The sequence below is a fragment of the Pleurodeles waltl genome, chromosome 1_1, assembly GCF_031143425.1.
Source record: "Pleurodeles waltl isolate 20211129_DDA chromosome 1_1, aPleWal1.hap1.20221129, whole genome shotgun sequence".
Taxonomy (NCBI): Eukaryota; Metazoa; Chordata; class Amphibia; order Caudata; family Salamandridae; genus Pleurodeles; species Pleurodeles waltl.
Window position 1 is genome coordinate 254,088,215 of NC_090436.1, and position 16,498 is coordinate 254,104,712.

The window sequence follows — 16,498 nt, forward strand, 5'->3', positions numbered from 1 at the left end:
GCTCCTAGAGCCTAGATTTTCTAAAGAGTACCTGCTTGTGGTGGGAAAGGCACCTCCAGTGCCTAAAGATGAACACTGGGGCCCCCGGCGCTCCTGGGTGCACAATGGGGGCCACACAATGTTCCTGGGGGAGAGGGGTGGTCGGCACCCTCTCCTCTGGGTAAAACGTGCCCCTCCGGGGACCCGCGTTTTAGGTGGGGCCTGCCTCTGCCTTCTCACACCCTGTCCTCAGGGTGGAGGCCAGGCGAGACCCAATGACTCAGGGGCGAGGGGGAAGGGACCTCCGTCGAGGTCTCCATTCCCGGAGAAACAGGAATGCCCCAAATAGTGTGAAAAAGGAGCATCCTGCTCCTACGGCAGCGACTGGGGAAGGGGGCACTTCCCTCGCCCTCCCCGAGTCCTGCACTTCGGTTGTTCCAGCACTCGGATCCCTCTGGGGGCCCTGGAAGGCACACGCCCGCACCCGACGTGGTGCGCGAGTGTTCCAAGGTGTTCCCGGGCCGCCGCAGTGAGTTCTGTATCGATCCAAGGCGGCTGGTGCCCCGGGGGCGCTCCTGGGAGCGGACCGTGCCCCGGGGGCACCGACAGGAGCACGCCTGCTCCACTTGGTTTTTCCTTGTGCCCCGGGGGCACTATGCTAGCGCGAACCTCGCGCTCAGCAAAGTTTCAAAGCCCGGGCTGCGGCGGTGTATCCTAGCAGCAGGGGAGCGCTTATGAAATCGCGAGGGCTCATTTCCAAGCCCGGGCTGCGGCGGTGAATCCCGGCAGAGAAGAGGCACCGTGGAGGGCACCAGGGACACTCTGATGCTCCCGGGCTGCTGCGGTGATCTTGGGGGCCTCCAGGGGGTGCTCTTTAAAAGCACCAAGGCCAAGCCTGCAGAGATCATTGCAGGGGTTAGGGGCCACAGCACCCTGCCCCTGGGAACCAGCAAGAAGACAAGGAGAAGCACAGGGCTGGTGGGCCCAGCTACAGGCCATCACAAGGGGTGCAGATGGTGGCAGTTCCTTCTAGTGACCAGGCAGGTCACAGGTCAGCACAGCAGCAGCAGTCCAAGGTGGTTTCCTGGTGAGTCCATTTATCAGCGTTCTGTGTCCAGTTTCATGTCCCAAGAATGTTTAAATTGTGGGGAAAATTCCCCTGTACTTATAGTCAGTTCTTACAGTGTTTTTCAATGGTAGGGAGAGGAGGTTCCAGCCAGTTACAACTGGTTCTGGGAGTGCCCCCTCTCTCCTTTCAGCACAGGCTCCAAACATCAGTGGGGGGTTAACGACCCTATTGTGTGAGGCCAGGGCACAGTCTTTACAAATGCAGGTGTGCCCCGCCTCTCCCTTCTCTCAGCCCAGGAAGGCTTTACAATATGTAGATGCACCTCTGTGTCACCTCCACCCTCCCTGTGTTCAGGCTGTCTGAGAAGTATGCACAAAGCCCCAACTGTCAGTCTGCCCAGACGTTGATTGGAGACAAGCTGCAAAACACCAAAGTCATAAGCACAGGTAAATGCGCACTTTCTAGAAGTGGCATTCTGTGATAGTAATTAAAAATACATCTACACTAGTAAGCAGCATTTCTTACCACTGTCACAACCATACCAAACATGCTTACGCTACCCCTCATAAATCAGACAATACCCCTACACATAAGGCAGGGCACTTCCAATGCAATTCTATGAGAGGGCAGCACTCACAGCAGTGAGACACCAAGTTAGGCTGTTTGTCACTACCAGGACAGGCCACACAACATGGCACATGTCCTGCCTTCTACATACATGGCACCCTGCCCAAAGGGCTAGCTAGGGCGTACCTTAGGGGTGAATTACATGTCGTAAAAGGGGAGTTCTGGGCCTGGCAAGTAAATTTAGATGCTAGGTCCCTGTGGCAGGAAACTGCGCACACAGGCTCTGCGCTAGCAGGCCTTAGATAGGTTTTACAGGCTACTTCAGTGGGTGGCGCAAGCAGCGCTGCAGGCCCACTAGTAGCATTTAATTTACAGGCCCTGGGTATAGGGATACCACTTTGCAAGGGACTTATAGGTAAATTAAATATGGCAATCAGGTATAATCCAATCATACCAAATTTGTAAGAGAGTGCACATGCACTTTAGCACTGGTTAGCAGTGAAAAAGTGCTCAGAGTCAAAACGTCAGCCAACAAAGGTCAGAAAAATAAGGAGGCAAAAGCAAAAAGTCTGGGGAATGACCCTGTGAAAGGGCCAGGTCCAACAATGGGAATGTTGACACGCCAGGATTTTACCAGCCAGTAAAAGCCCAGAGCACTCTATTGTCTCCAATGGAGCTCCCAACATTCCAATGTTCTATTTAATTTTAGTCACATGAGACCTGGGCACTATACCGACTAGTTCTGTGTCTAGCAAAGCACCAAAAATGACATGCATGGCATTACGTTTACCCAATAAAAATGTTCGGCATTTGGTGTATAGGACTCTGATTTTAAAAGTTCTGATGTAGCTACTTTTAAGGTAACGGTTTGAAACTGGATAAGGAAAGCTCTTGTTGCTGTGGCCCCGTTTAAAAACAAAAACTAGGATGTACTAAACTTCTGGCAACTTAGTTTTCCGAGGAGCTTTCACAAATAAGAAATTTAAGAAACTGCAAGGAGCTCAGAGACAATATTTTGGAAAGAAACATTTTATTTAACAGCTCTTCGTTCATATAGAAATCATATCAGATTGATGAAATTGCATATCTCACTTCACAGATTCAGGCTTCCACTAATACTACACCATATTTTTCTAAATTGTACTGTCATTTGTAGAGCGCCTGGCTACCCCAACAGGGTTTCACAGAGCTATGCTTCCTAACAGCAACAGAAGCATACTTGAGATATTGTTATTACAGAGATCCAAACAACCAAGTTTTTAACCTTTTCTGGAACTTCAAAAGGAAACAAGCCCTCAAATCTGGGGCAAGGGAGTTCCAGAGTTTTGGGCCTAAAAAGAAGAAAGAGGTCCCTTGCTACTGGGCCTTCTTGATTCTGTGAAATGAAACAAGGTTCAGATTGCGTGAGCGCAAAGGCCCATTTGGGATATAAGGTCATACTAGTGGCCTAAGGTAGTTTGGATCGGAATTGAATAGGCATTTATCAACATAACACAGTGCTTTGAACTGGATGCGGTGCTCGATTAGGTGTGAATGAAGTTCCCACAAAGCATATAAGCAGCAGAATAGGACTTTGGGGGATGAAGACAAAATCTAGTTGCCGCATTTTGCACCACCTGCAGCCACCTAATAAAGCATTTCTTATCACATAAATATAGGATGTTTCCATAATCTAGCCTTGAGGTAGCTACAACTTGATGACAGTTCTTTGGGCAGAGCTAGGAAGACAGCACAACATTTTTTTGCCATCTTAAGATGTCCCAACAGGTAAAAGCAATCTTTGTAATTTGGTGGCCCATGGATAGTTCATTGTCTAGCCAAACTCCTAAGTTCTTAACCATTGAAACTGGAGTTGGGATAGTGCCCATTACCTCTTTCCATAGATGAGGATCCCAGAGATGGGGATTGTTTTATGCCCCTTTAATTTAAGGGAATAAGGGCCTGATTTAAGAAAAGTGGTGCTCCATCCCATGCAATGCCACTTTTCTTGTGCCCCCCTCCCTCCACCATGCGTGCACCGTATTTAATATACGGCACGACATGGCGCAGGCTAGGGACAATAGCGCCAGGTTTTTTAACGCTATTTTTGTACTGTGTAGGATTAGCACCAACATTTTGGCGCTAATCCTGCACAGTCCGTAGGGGCCCATTGAAAGCAATGATGTGCCCCCTTTTTAACGCCTTCTCTGTGCAGCCATTAAAAAGTAGCCGCAAAAAATGACACAGTGGAATCTCTTTGATTCCACTGCACCATTTTTGCGGTCCCTCAAATGATGAGAACGCCCCCCTTGCATACATTATGCCTGGCGCAGGCATAATGTGGTGCAATAGGTTACAAAGTGGTGTAATGCACGCATTGCGCCACTTTGTAAATATGGCGCGCAAATTCGGACTCGTTGGGCCACATTAGCGTTAAAAAAAATTATGCTGATGTGGCACAAGGAGGCGGTAGACCCTCTTAAATCTGGGCCTTAGTGTTCATCCACACAGAAACTTGTGTGAGATGCCTATCCAAAGCTGCTGTATCGTTCGTATCCTGAAATGACAAAGAGACCACAATCTGGGTGTCATTTGCATATGAAAACAACGTAAGACCAAAGTTTTCCACCACATCTGCAAGTGGTCTGACATTGAGATTGAACAGGGTGGGAATTAAAGTGGAACCTTGAGGCACTGCAAATGGAAGGGGATGAGGCTTAGTGTAATACTGGTGAGAGTGAACTTGAAAGGCCCGATCTTGCAAAAAAGAGCTTAGCCAGGATAGAGCGACGCCTTGAACACCAAAATGCTCCAGTCTTTCCAGAAGCCGGTTGGGGTTCACTGTATCAAAAGCAGCACTGAGGTCAAGGAGAATTAGCACTGCAGTGCCACCCATATCCAGTTGTTGCTTCAGATACACTAAGGCTTCCAGAAATGCTCACTCCATGTTTTGTTCTGCTGTAGAGCCTGACTGCAAATGGTGAAACATCCCATTCGTTTCTACAAATGATGTAAGCTCTCTATTCACATGCTTTTCAAGAATGTTGGCTAGAGTGGGCGACAGGGAGATCGTCATTTCCTTCATTAATCCTCTTGTTTGGTGTTCAATATCACCCACCCTCAAGAGGTCTGTAATAAGCTAGCTTTGTTCTGTTTTTTGAGGAAGTTATTAACATCTGTTCTAATTTGGTGCCATTCCCTAACATGGATTTCTCTTATAGAGAGTACACGATGTCTTAATTCCGCCGCTGGTGCAATATTACCTAAATTTGAGTCTCTTTTCCAGGTCTGTTGTCTGTACTTTTACTTTCTATTAAATCCGGGTGACGTCGTGACTCTTGTCCGGCCGCAATTTGGAATTTGGCTATTGATATAGCTGGGCTAATGTTCATCGGACTGTGCACCATATCTTTGATTACAGCAATAGTTTCACCAAGTTTGCAACTGTTTCACCTATTCTAAAAATTCCAACAGTGAACCCTTGGTCTCCGGAAACTTTCGCTCAGTTTCTCTTCTGCCTGTGCCTCTTAAGATCTTAGAAAGACGTGAATAATCGTATCTTACTTTTGCAGTTGACACTCTATTCTAAACCCGGTTTGATTTGAACCCAGCCTGGTTTTAAACCCATGCAGAGCACTGAGGCCCGTATTTATACTTTTTTTGCGCCGCATTTGCGTCGTTTTTTGACGCAAAAACGGCGCAAACTTGCAAAATGCCATTGTATTTTGTAGGTTTGCGCCGTTTTGCGCCAAAATACGGGCCTGAATCCGCTCCTGTGGCGGTGGCAGGCTAGCCTTAAATGGATCTTAGATGAAGGTAGCTGTGCGACCCCTTATTCTTTTAGATGTGTCAGCTGCTTTTGACACCTTTTCCCCATGGGTGTCATTTAGGGGTCGCAGCTGCGATCCCTGACTTGCCCTTTCCGACCCCTGGCACAGCATGTCCGACCCCTGGCCTCAGAGGTGGCAAATTCAGTGTCAAGAACACAGTGGCAGCCTTCAGTTGGGGCTCTACTCTCTTTGTTTTCTGTCAATTTTATATTACGCTAATAGTGAAAAATAAAATAATATTCATATTAGTGTAAGAAAAATTTGAATATGCCCTGCCATGGCAGCTGAGGTAAATAAAAATGCTTTTTAATGTATGTTGTTTGCATGCTTCTGGGTGAGCGTATGTTTATGTGAGAAAGTGTGTGTAAGTGTGAATTTGTGTGTATGTGTAAGTATGTGTTTGTGATCGAAAGTGGAGGTCAAAGGGCACGCGATGTCACTTCCCTTACCCCAGGCATTTTGGTGAATGGACGCCCATGCTTTTCCCATGAGGTTTTGTTATCAAGGCTTTGGGGGAACTGGTGTCAGAGCTGGCACATTGCAATGGCTGTCTGTTTACCTGAAGCACCATTTACAAAAGGTTAAAATTGCCTCTGCTTTTTTTTTTGCGGTCTTCTGAGTTGAGCACAGAGTATCTCAGAGTTATTAGTTAAGCCCAACTCGTTTTTACTATACATCTCACTCCATTATTCAACTCACTCCCTCTGCTGGCCATTCTTCATGATTTGTGCTTGTGATGCTCAGCTCTTCATTCACTTGGACGAGACTCAGGACCAGTATTTTGCTTCCATTAAACAACGTCTGTCAGCCCAGCTAAGTGGAGACTTAAAAAGTGCAGAAATTAAACAGGGACAACACTCAAGTACTTATTTATCAACATGCTGACACAATCTGGTCTGCAAACGGGAACCACACTGATCTGGGCCCCACAACACCGCCTTCAGAGGTGGACAAAACTCTGAGCGTTTATTATTTGGATGACAGTCTCCCTAAGGCCCATCACACTAACAAGTATGCATCAACCTTCTTCCATGATAAAACGAGGTGTTTGGTCTATGATGCAGTTTATAAGAAGGGGCTATTCTGCGTGAAGGAGAGTTTCAAAAGTATTCTCCAAACCGTGTTCTCTGTTCCGTTCAGAAACATAATTAGATGCGGCCTCGTTATGAAATGTACGTTTGGGGATTTTCCTTTAGCTATTTGGAAACTCAGCACTGAAATACCGACTCATGTTTCCTGCAATCCACTATCAATCATTTATTTTCAGGACATTTTTGAAAACTCTCCTCCGTGATTAGGATAGTTTGGTACATTTGTGTTGCTGTTATTCAGTTGGATGGGTACCAGCGCACACTTCGCTTGGGTAACAGTTTGTTCTCCATCACCCCCATTAACATAACCTAAAGGGGCTCTAGTGAAGTTGCTGAGCTAATACCAGAACGAATGACGTTGCCAATACATGTTTCATGCTGTATTAGACCCCTGGCATCCAGTTGTGCCCAACACTTATATTTCAACAATCATACTGTGCATGACTGCATCCTACCTCCCACTGCAAACAGCACACTTGTCCTTTTCAATCCGCTGCGCTGCCTCCCTGTGCATTGCCACTAAGGATCCCTGAATCCTGAATGTGAGCCACAGTCACCCACTCATGGGCCCTTGCTTCAGATCAACACACTGACCATGAGACCAGGGGCCACAGAAATCCACCTTCGCTCTTCCCTATGACTCAAATATAATACTCATCTGGGTGAAGGAGACCATCCACCGCGTGTGTCATCTTAAAGTCTTGTCTTTGGGGGCCCTTGGCAAGACGAATTTTGAGGAAGGGGGTCCGTATGGAAAAGGCTTTAATTTTATAAACCATTCTTGATAATTCATGCTCCTCATAATGCCAAACAATACTATGTTATATGTTAAACTCTGGCATGGTCACACAACAACAGATGAAATATGTCTATCCTAAGATGGCCCTAGGTAGGAAGACTGAGTCAGGGGTAGAGGTAGGCAGAGGGAGAGTTCTTTAAGAGAGGGAAATCGAATAAACAGAGGTCAAATAGAAATAAACTTCTGTTTCCCAGGTAGGCCTTTGGCAGGTGGGGCCATTGTCCACTTTGCCCATGTCTTAGAACATCTCTGCACAACCACTATATGAATTTACCAGTGACTCCAGGCATGCTTAAATATATTCCAGTGGCCCTACAGTCACTGGCAGACTAACTCAATGCTTAGTCATCACACAGCCATACTAGGGAGTCCCAAAAGACTGTGAAAAGGTAACAAATATGCAATGCCCGGAAAGTTAATGAAATCTGGCATAACGTGACATTTTCTACTTTTGGTAACCAGATCTCATTTTGAGATGCTCAACAAAAAGTGACTATAACGGTATCCTGCCGAAATTCTTACTCACACAATAGTTGAACATATTTCTAACAACAGAAGCCAATAGCAAAAAAGAAGGGAATCCAGTTCAATAAAGCCCACGTAATTCCTGTTATAGAGTTTTGTGTATTTTGAATAGTTTTTATGGTGTGGCTTGACAGCACAGCTGCTGCCAGATAATTATGTGAGCATCACCAGAGAGGGTCTTTGGCTCCACCCATATGTTGAGAGCCAGGAGTACATGTTAGATTGGGAAGAAGTTGTGTGCTTTCACAAAAAAACATATGCTTGTCCTCCACGCAGCTGTGATCAGTTTGTTTATTTATTCAGCTGCCTAAGTTTGAACTTTCTTGGGCACACACAACATTGGAATGCTATTAAAGTGTCTTAGATAAGTAGATACTTTGGGGCATATTTATACTCCGTTTGCGCCGGAATTGCGTCGTTTTTTTTGACGCAATTTCGACGCAAAACTAACTCCACTTTGGCGTTAGACGCGTCTAGCGCCAAAGTCCATGGAGTTAGTGTCATTTTTTAGCGTGGACACCTACTTTGCGTTAATTATATGCAAGGTAGGCGTTCCCGTCTAAAAAAACGACTCCGAGGCATGTGCGTCGGATTTATACTCCCGGGCAAAAATCACGCCCCGGGAGTGGGCGGGTCAAAAAAAATGACGTACGGCCGCTTTTGCGCCGTTTTTTAGCGCCTGCAAAAGGCAGGCGTTAAGGGACCTGTGGGCTCTGAAGGAGCCCAGAGGTGCCCTCCCATGCCCCCAGGGACACGCCCTGTCACCCTTGCCCACCCCAGGAGGACACCCAAGGCTGGAGGGACCCATCCCAGGGACATTAAGGTAAGTTCAGGTAAGTGTTTTTTTTTTTGTGGCATAGGAGGGCCTGATTTGTGCCCCCTACATGCCACTATGGCCATTGGGCAAGGGGGCATGACTCCTGTCTTTGCTAAGACAGGAGTCATTTCTATGGGGGTTGGGAGTCGTAAAAAATGGCGCAAATCGGGTTGAGGCGAAAAAATTGCCTCAACCTGACTTGCCCCATTTCTTGACGCCCAAGCCCCATATCCCCCTACGCCGGCGCTGCCTGGTGTACGTCGTTTTTTTTAACGCACACCAGACGGCGCCGGCAGGTAAACGCCGGCTAACGTCATTCAATAAATACGGCGCCCGCATGGCGCTTCAGAATGGCGTTAGCCGGCGCTAATTTTTTTGACGCAAAACTGCGTTGGCGCAGTTTTGCATCAAAAAGTATAAATATGGGCCTTTATGTTGTTTTTCTCTGGCAGCAGCACAGATGGGAGGAGGGCAGTCATTACCCTACATGTATATTTAGGTCTGGCTTGACAGTGCAACTGTCACCTGACCTTCTAACCTACATCAATATATTTCTACAGTTCTTTGCTTTCCCACAATACGTATCTATACCCAATGCTTCACATTACCATACAGCATTCCTTCAAAGTCAGACCTATTGGTATTGCCAATGCTTGTTTTTTTTAGCAGTCATACCTCAGTGTTTTGCCCATAAGAGACTTGTTTGAGTACAAAATGTCTTTTGGGATCTTTACAACTGATGTATTCATCAGCCACAAAAAAATGCTGCGCTCAAAAGTCTGCTGCTGGTATCTCTTGTGACATTTCTACACAAGTTATATTCTCATATACGTTTTCACACAAAATACTGGCAAAGTGCAGTTCACATAATAGATGTAATTTTACATAACTTTCTATAATATTATTTGTGTGGAAAAATTTCACAGTCTTGCACCTCACACACCTCTACCAGAGTAAATTTTGTGTCTACCTTACAAATGAAGGTGCCCTCAGGAACATTCATGTTGACAGCTTGGGTCTCACATCGATCCTGTGGCTGCCCATGCTACTGTTTCACTTTCTTCTGAATTACCTTCTGCAACTCTTAGGGCCACTCCAAAAAAATGATAACATTGCCATCTGCCAGCAGCATGGTCGTGTTATTATACCTCACTGACATACACCCATTCTGGATCCCATTAGAAGAAGAAAACCTAGAGCTCATTTATTCGTTTTAGACTTCCCTTTCAGTCCTGCTGCAGTGCCCAATTCGTTTAGGGCATGACTAAGGACTTGGGAGCACCCACACTTCTTTTTCTTTCTCAGCTGTGGCACTCTTCCTTTCTACTAATTATGGTTGACCTACTCCTGTGGGTTGGCTCTGATTGCTAAGAGCTAACTGTCACCAGCGCAGGCTGGAGAATGTCCTAGACCAATCTAGTCGTCCAGTGGGACAGGCCTGTCCGTGGCTACAATTTTTGGACAGGATGTTCCCATCTCTCTTGGGGCTGGCTGCAGGCAGATGGTTTCTTAGGGGCTGAAGCCGTTGGATCTTCAGTGGGTGGGTTCCAGAATACATGCTGATGGGTGATGCTTAGCTCTTCGTGGTACAAAGGGGCACCTCCATTTACTCTTTGAATATTGGTACACGTTTGCTGCTCCAACAAAGAAAGCATTTGCTTGTTTTGGACTGTGCAGGCAGGTCTCTCTTCAGTTCAGCTTCTGTGGTGGTCACATAGGTGCTATTAGAATACTGGCAGTAGTCCATTTCACACAACATATTAGGTCTCTTCTCCTGTCACCACTGTAGACTTATCAAGGCAAGAGGGTTGTCGACTCCGGCACCCAATTGAATTGCCTTCCACCATGTTCTAGAGTTGTGGCAGCTGGGACCGTGCTGCCACACTGGTGCAGTGTGCTGGTCAAGATCTGAACATTCATCCCGGGATCCTTTTCTCTTTATCCTTCATCTCAACTAGGTCACACAGTGGTAGCATATCTGATGATGTTACCACCCCTTCTCATCTCATCCTCTGTGTAGAACCAATTTGTGTCTGAAGGATGTTTGATTTATTGGAGTCAATACCTGCTGATAATATGTGTTATGGCTTTGGTGTCCCATAAGCTGTGCATAGATGTTTGGCCATAAGTTGGCGCCAAAATGTCTGGGGTATGATGATCAGCATGGGTCACAGTGGTGCCTGTGGGGGAATGTATATGCATGAACGTATTAGGCACAATTCCTATCTCTTTAAAGCCATATATAGTTGAAGATCTTCTTAAACTGAAAGGCAGCGCCTGTCCTCTAGCTGCAGAGCCCCATACAGATGCACAAAATAGGGTCTGCTGCTCCAACCTCAGATGGTATCCACCATCCTATCTGCTTGACCAGAACCAGGCTCATTCCTCTGTTGGAACAATTTTGTGTTTTGTCCTGTCAGCAGTCGTTATATACCTCTAGCAGATTGACTTTACAAAATACAAAACTGGATAACTGCTGAGAAATGAGCCACCACCTTTCAATGGTCTTCAATTTTCCTGGAAGGCATGCTGCTCTGATGGTGAAGCCTAGCGGCTATATTTGAGCCTGGAGTCCAGTGCTTTGGCCCACCCCACTGATGGTGGTGATGTTGATCAAGGGCTTCAGCATTTGCTGGCTAGATCATGTATACAAAGATATGGCTTGGATGCTACGCTGCATTGGGGATAAGTGGACCATACCCATTATTGGCATGAAAAGCAATGCCCCAGTAAAGGCAATGGCTCCCACATCCTCCACAAGGTGGAAAAAGCCTCTGTGAATTTTGCATCTGCTAGATGCTGCAGCCAGCAATATCTCCCCATACCTTAGCACAAGCTGAAAGATCACAAGCGAGCACTCCTTTGTTGCAGGGGTTACACGAACAAGCGAGTCAGTGGTGCACTTTTAAACCATCCGTTCACCCAAAGGCATCTTGTTGCTAAGACTGAGAGAAAGAAGGCCAGACACCTACCGACACTTACTCTCTAGCAACTAAAGAGTTAGAAGCATTAAAACAGAAAAGGCTCTTCCCTTTTCCCCTGTGCCAAAAACCATGCTGTGCTTTGACTGTAGATGGGGTGGTGGAATGTAGTGAAGGAGCCTGAGGTACTCGGACAACACTGAAACTCGCTGCTGGCTCGTGTGTTTATTTCATATGTCAAAAGCACAGTGAGGTCTCCCTGTTGTCCAACAAATGCACTTCAGTTTACTGTGCTGGGCTACCTGTAACAGGGAATAGCCAGAGAAAATACAAACAGCGCAGCATTTGTGAGTGCAAACCTCTCAAGAGATAGGGGGCTGCTGTGTGGATTTGGGCACAAGTCAAGGGTGCATGTGTGTAGGTGGCATCTAACCACTACTTTCCCAGCATGGACACTATCTACCCTGCCAAGAAACTGCCCCCCACCGAAATATGCTAAACTCATCCTGGTGTTATTTTCAGACACCAGGGCACATACAGCTGCTCCTGCACATTGGCTGCTTTTTGTTCTGAGCAGCAACATGCGGGCAGCAAGGGGGCCTTGTTTTAGTTTTCATCTGGGCACAAAATAAAGGCCAAAGTTAAGGGGCCATCGGGCCTCCTTTTGTTCAAGTATCCTGGCTGGGAGCTATCTGGAGCCTCACACCTAAATGCAAACATAATGGATGGGAAACTAAGGCACCCAGCTTGTTGTTACTTCAAAAATACTTAAGAGAGGCATGGTTTTGACTTAGTTCAATCCCTGTATATAAGAGATATGCAAGCACTTTATAACAGTTTAAATACCATATCTCTGTGTTAAAAGCAGTAACCCACTTACCTAGCAACAGAAAATATACATCTGTCATCTGCATGTTACATGATGTGCTTTGAGGGAGACATATTAACCCTCTATGCTACTTTGATTTGAAACTGGGACTAGATAAAACAGAGATCTCTCCAGCAAATATATTAACCTCCAGAGTTATCTTTCCATTATGTTTATTCCCTGAGATTTTCTCATTTTCTTATTTTAAAATACAAACTTTGCAAAAAATTGAGCAGAACGGATTTACTGCCACATTTCTCCTTGTTGTCAATGTGTTTGTGGCAGGGTTTTCAAAAAATAAATGTGTAAGTTGAGGCCCAGATTTTGCTTTGGCTTGCATTTCTTTTTTGGCCCAAACCAGATGCAAAACCTCATTTAGTGAAATCTAACGCGGTCACACATACTCATGATAGAACTGCTAAACATATGTGTGAGGTGTTAAGATCTGATGTCACTTCTTGTGATGTCAAACCTGTGAGATCTGGGGTTGTGATGCCACTCCCTGTGATGCCACATGCAATGTCACCCATCATAATGTCACACGTTACGATGTCATGCTCCATGATGTCACTTATGTACTGCCTCACTTGTTTTTTTAGGACTTGTGTCCTATTTTTCACCATCATACAAATGCAAATTAGACTTTTCCTTATCAACGTGGGTGGATCTCAGTGGTGTGAGGCTTTACCTCTAATCTCTCCTGTGGAAATATGTTTCATCATGCTGCGCTGCCACTAATAATTCCATTCTGCATTACACCACTTGAGAACCGTGACACTCAGAGACCTCAGTGACATGAGGCTTTACATTCGCCCTCCCGAAATGTTAAACTGAAGAAAACCTGCACAGGGACAGTCAGTCCTCATGGGTTAAATAACACATATCCCCACTGAACTCATTCACAGACTAGAACGCTCCAGGTAATAGCACGGGCACTTTCCACACACTATAATCAAAGTATACATTTTTAGATTTTCATAATTCACGGGCTTATAATTAAACACATATACCAAGCAAGAATTGTAATTCTTATAGTTCAAGATCAGAGCGAATTAATATGGTGGGCAATAAAAAAGGTGCAGGCAACTGAGTAAACAAGTTTTATTTAAAAAGTGCAAAAAATGAAAATTAAAACAGTACTGATACAAAAGACAAGACGATATCCTGAGAATATCACGCGTTAGTGATATCACTAATGATAGGTTTATCACTAGGCTATTTTAGGATAATAGTTTCCCTAAGTGGAATTTATAATTTAAGATGTATTATGCTAGCTCTTTTCATCAAACTTGTTAGCGTTGTGACACCCTTCAAGGACAAGTACGGGAGCCGCAAACATGTGTGAGTTGTGTGACGATTCGCCGTCCAAATTGGCCTCCGCTTATTGCCACCCCCGGATGGCCATTTTCACCTGCATGTAAATGCCAGCTTCAGAACCATGCTTTTTAGGTGGTTGACTCCAGAGGTGCTTAGTTATAGGTGTGATGTCTCTCATGCTGATGCCAACTTAGCAGCATTATACTTTTCAAATTTGTTTATTGTTTATTGTATTTGCGGAGGCATCAAGCTGGCAGTTGCACTTTAGAAGTGCTCCGGACCCCTCCATCATCCACCTCGATCCACCCACGCCAGGTCACCGCCACCCCAGCCCAGAAAAGTCTCCCTGCAGACTCTGGGAGCCCCTCTTTGACACCCCCTCCCCTCACCCCCCCTCCCTTGTGGATTGGGCGGTGCTGCAAGAGCGAGAAAAACACTGTAGCAGTGCTTCCCCATGGGATTACAAAATGCCGACCCTGAGCCTGAAGAGTCTTGCTGTGCCTTTTACCAGATGGGGGCTACCTCGGGGACCTGGAGGACTGGGGGGCCTCACCACTGCACAAAGGGAGCCGGGTGAGTGTTGAGGTGGGGCCATCCACCCCCACCCCAGCTATTTTCTTCCTCCCCTCGCACCCCTCTATTGCTGAAGTGCTGTAGGCCCGTGGATCAGGCCGACTCAGAGGGGGAGACAGCAGCCCGGACACCTGCTGTGGCTTGGTGGAGAGGAGGAGCATGGCCGTTGGACCGGGGGAACTCATGGTGACCCTGGGTCCCCCGTGCCTGCAATCTGCCGGCCTGGTGCCCACCTGCTCTTGCCGGGGCCTGTGGAGATCGGTGGCTGCCTCTGAGGCACTGTGCAGCTCCCCTGGCATGTGGGCCCTGGCACACACTGAGCAGTGCTTTCCCACTGCCCCTGTGAGGGCACTGGGATCATGCATAGAGCACCCTGAAACCTGTCCCGGCCGTGAGAGTGGTTCTGAGAGCTGGGCGAGGTTGGCCGGGGGATGTGTGGAGTGGGGCCCTTAGCCTCTACCCAGCCCACACCCTGATCGACAGATTCGAGGAGGACCCCACCTGGGCAACACCCTTGAACTTCATCATTTGTGGTAGGGGTTCAACCTTATCCCCAAGACTCAGCTGTCCGTGCTGCTGCAGAGGGCGGTAAGCGGGTTGAGCCCTGGAGCCACGCCTTGAGTCAGACTTAATCTGGTGTCTGTGCTGCTGCCTGGGGACATAAGAACTCTTGTGTGCCGCCTGGTGCCTTGGGGTGGCGGGTTCGATATGGCCCCACCCACCTGCACTAACAACACATCTGTTGCGGTTCCAGGGAGAGTTTCCCCTGGGATCCCAACTGTCTGGGTGCTAATCCCCTGTTCCAGCGCTCTCACCTTTCTGTATGGGGGCATCACCCTCCTGCCTCAGACTCAGCTGCTCATCATGCCTCAAAGGGTTGTAAGCGGGCTAAGTTTCAGAAGAACGCACTCCTGGCCGGCGATGAAGATTGACATGGGCAAGGACAAGGCAACCCGCTCCTCGACCGCCCAAGCAAGCATGGATCAGTACACCATTGGCTCCAGCCAGGGGGACGCTGGATTGAGTGCGAAAACCCAACCATTGGGGGACCTGGTCACAATCCTCCAGGCGATCCAGTGGTCACATTCAACAGTCGAAACAAAAATTGGAGAGGTCAGATTGGATATGGCACTTCTGCGCCAGGACCTCCATAATGCAACGTCCAGAAACACTGAGGCAGAAACTAGAATATCCACTGTGGAAGATGATGCTAAAACCCTCAAATCCCAGGTCTCGGACCTCCGCATACGCACCTCTGAGCTGCACTGTCGAGCTGAAGATGCAGAGAACCGCTCACGGCAAAATAATGTGCGCAGAATTGGCATTCCTGAAAATGTGGAGACCCAACCAATGGTGGTTTTTCTTGAGAAGTGGCTTAAAACCTGGATGCCGTCCACCCAACTATCATCCTGGTTTGTGATTGAGCGGGCCCACCGTGCTTTGACTGTTAAGTCACCTCTGGGTTCATCACCCAGACAAGTGATAGTCTGATTTCTCAATTTTAGAGACAGGAATGCTGTTCTATAGGAGGCCCGGGCTTGGGATAATCTCTGCTTCGGAAATTGCTAAGGTCCTCCTGTTTCCAGAGTACACCAAAGAATTCCAACAGCAACGCTGATCGTATGTTGAGGTCAAGCAGAAAGGAAGAAGGGAGATGGGGATATCATACTAGCTCCTTTTCCCTGCTTGGCATACGCATGGACTTGGCTCACAGAAGAGCATCCACTGGCTGTCTCCGCCCACCCTGCTCCCAGACCCAGGGTTCAGCGGAAATGCACCCACTCCCAGAGACAGTGGCCACTCCAGCAATCCATATCAGTATCCACACCACGCAGGACCCACAATGGGTCTCCACCATTGACAAATGCTGAAGGAGACGCTGAAATTGCTGTTCTGAACTCCGTCCCTGGGACACCTCCAGGGAAGCCTTCCCCTGAGCGGTTTACTTCATGCAGTGATATTGACCTTTCCTGGTGTCCCGCACTCTAATACTTTTCCTGGGACCAGGCCAAGGGACCTGGCTTGTTCATTATGCAATCTTTTCTGTTCCTATGTTGAGCTGAAGGCTAAATGTAATTCTACATAATGGAGGGGTCAACCATTGTCCATCAGTTTTGCATTTTGTAGAGACTGTTTGTTCTATACGGGTGACAGATGCTTCTG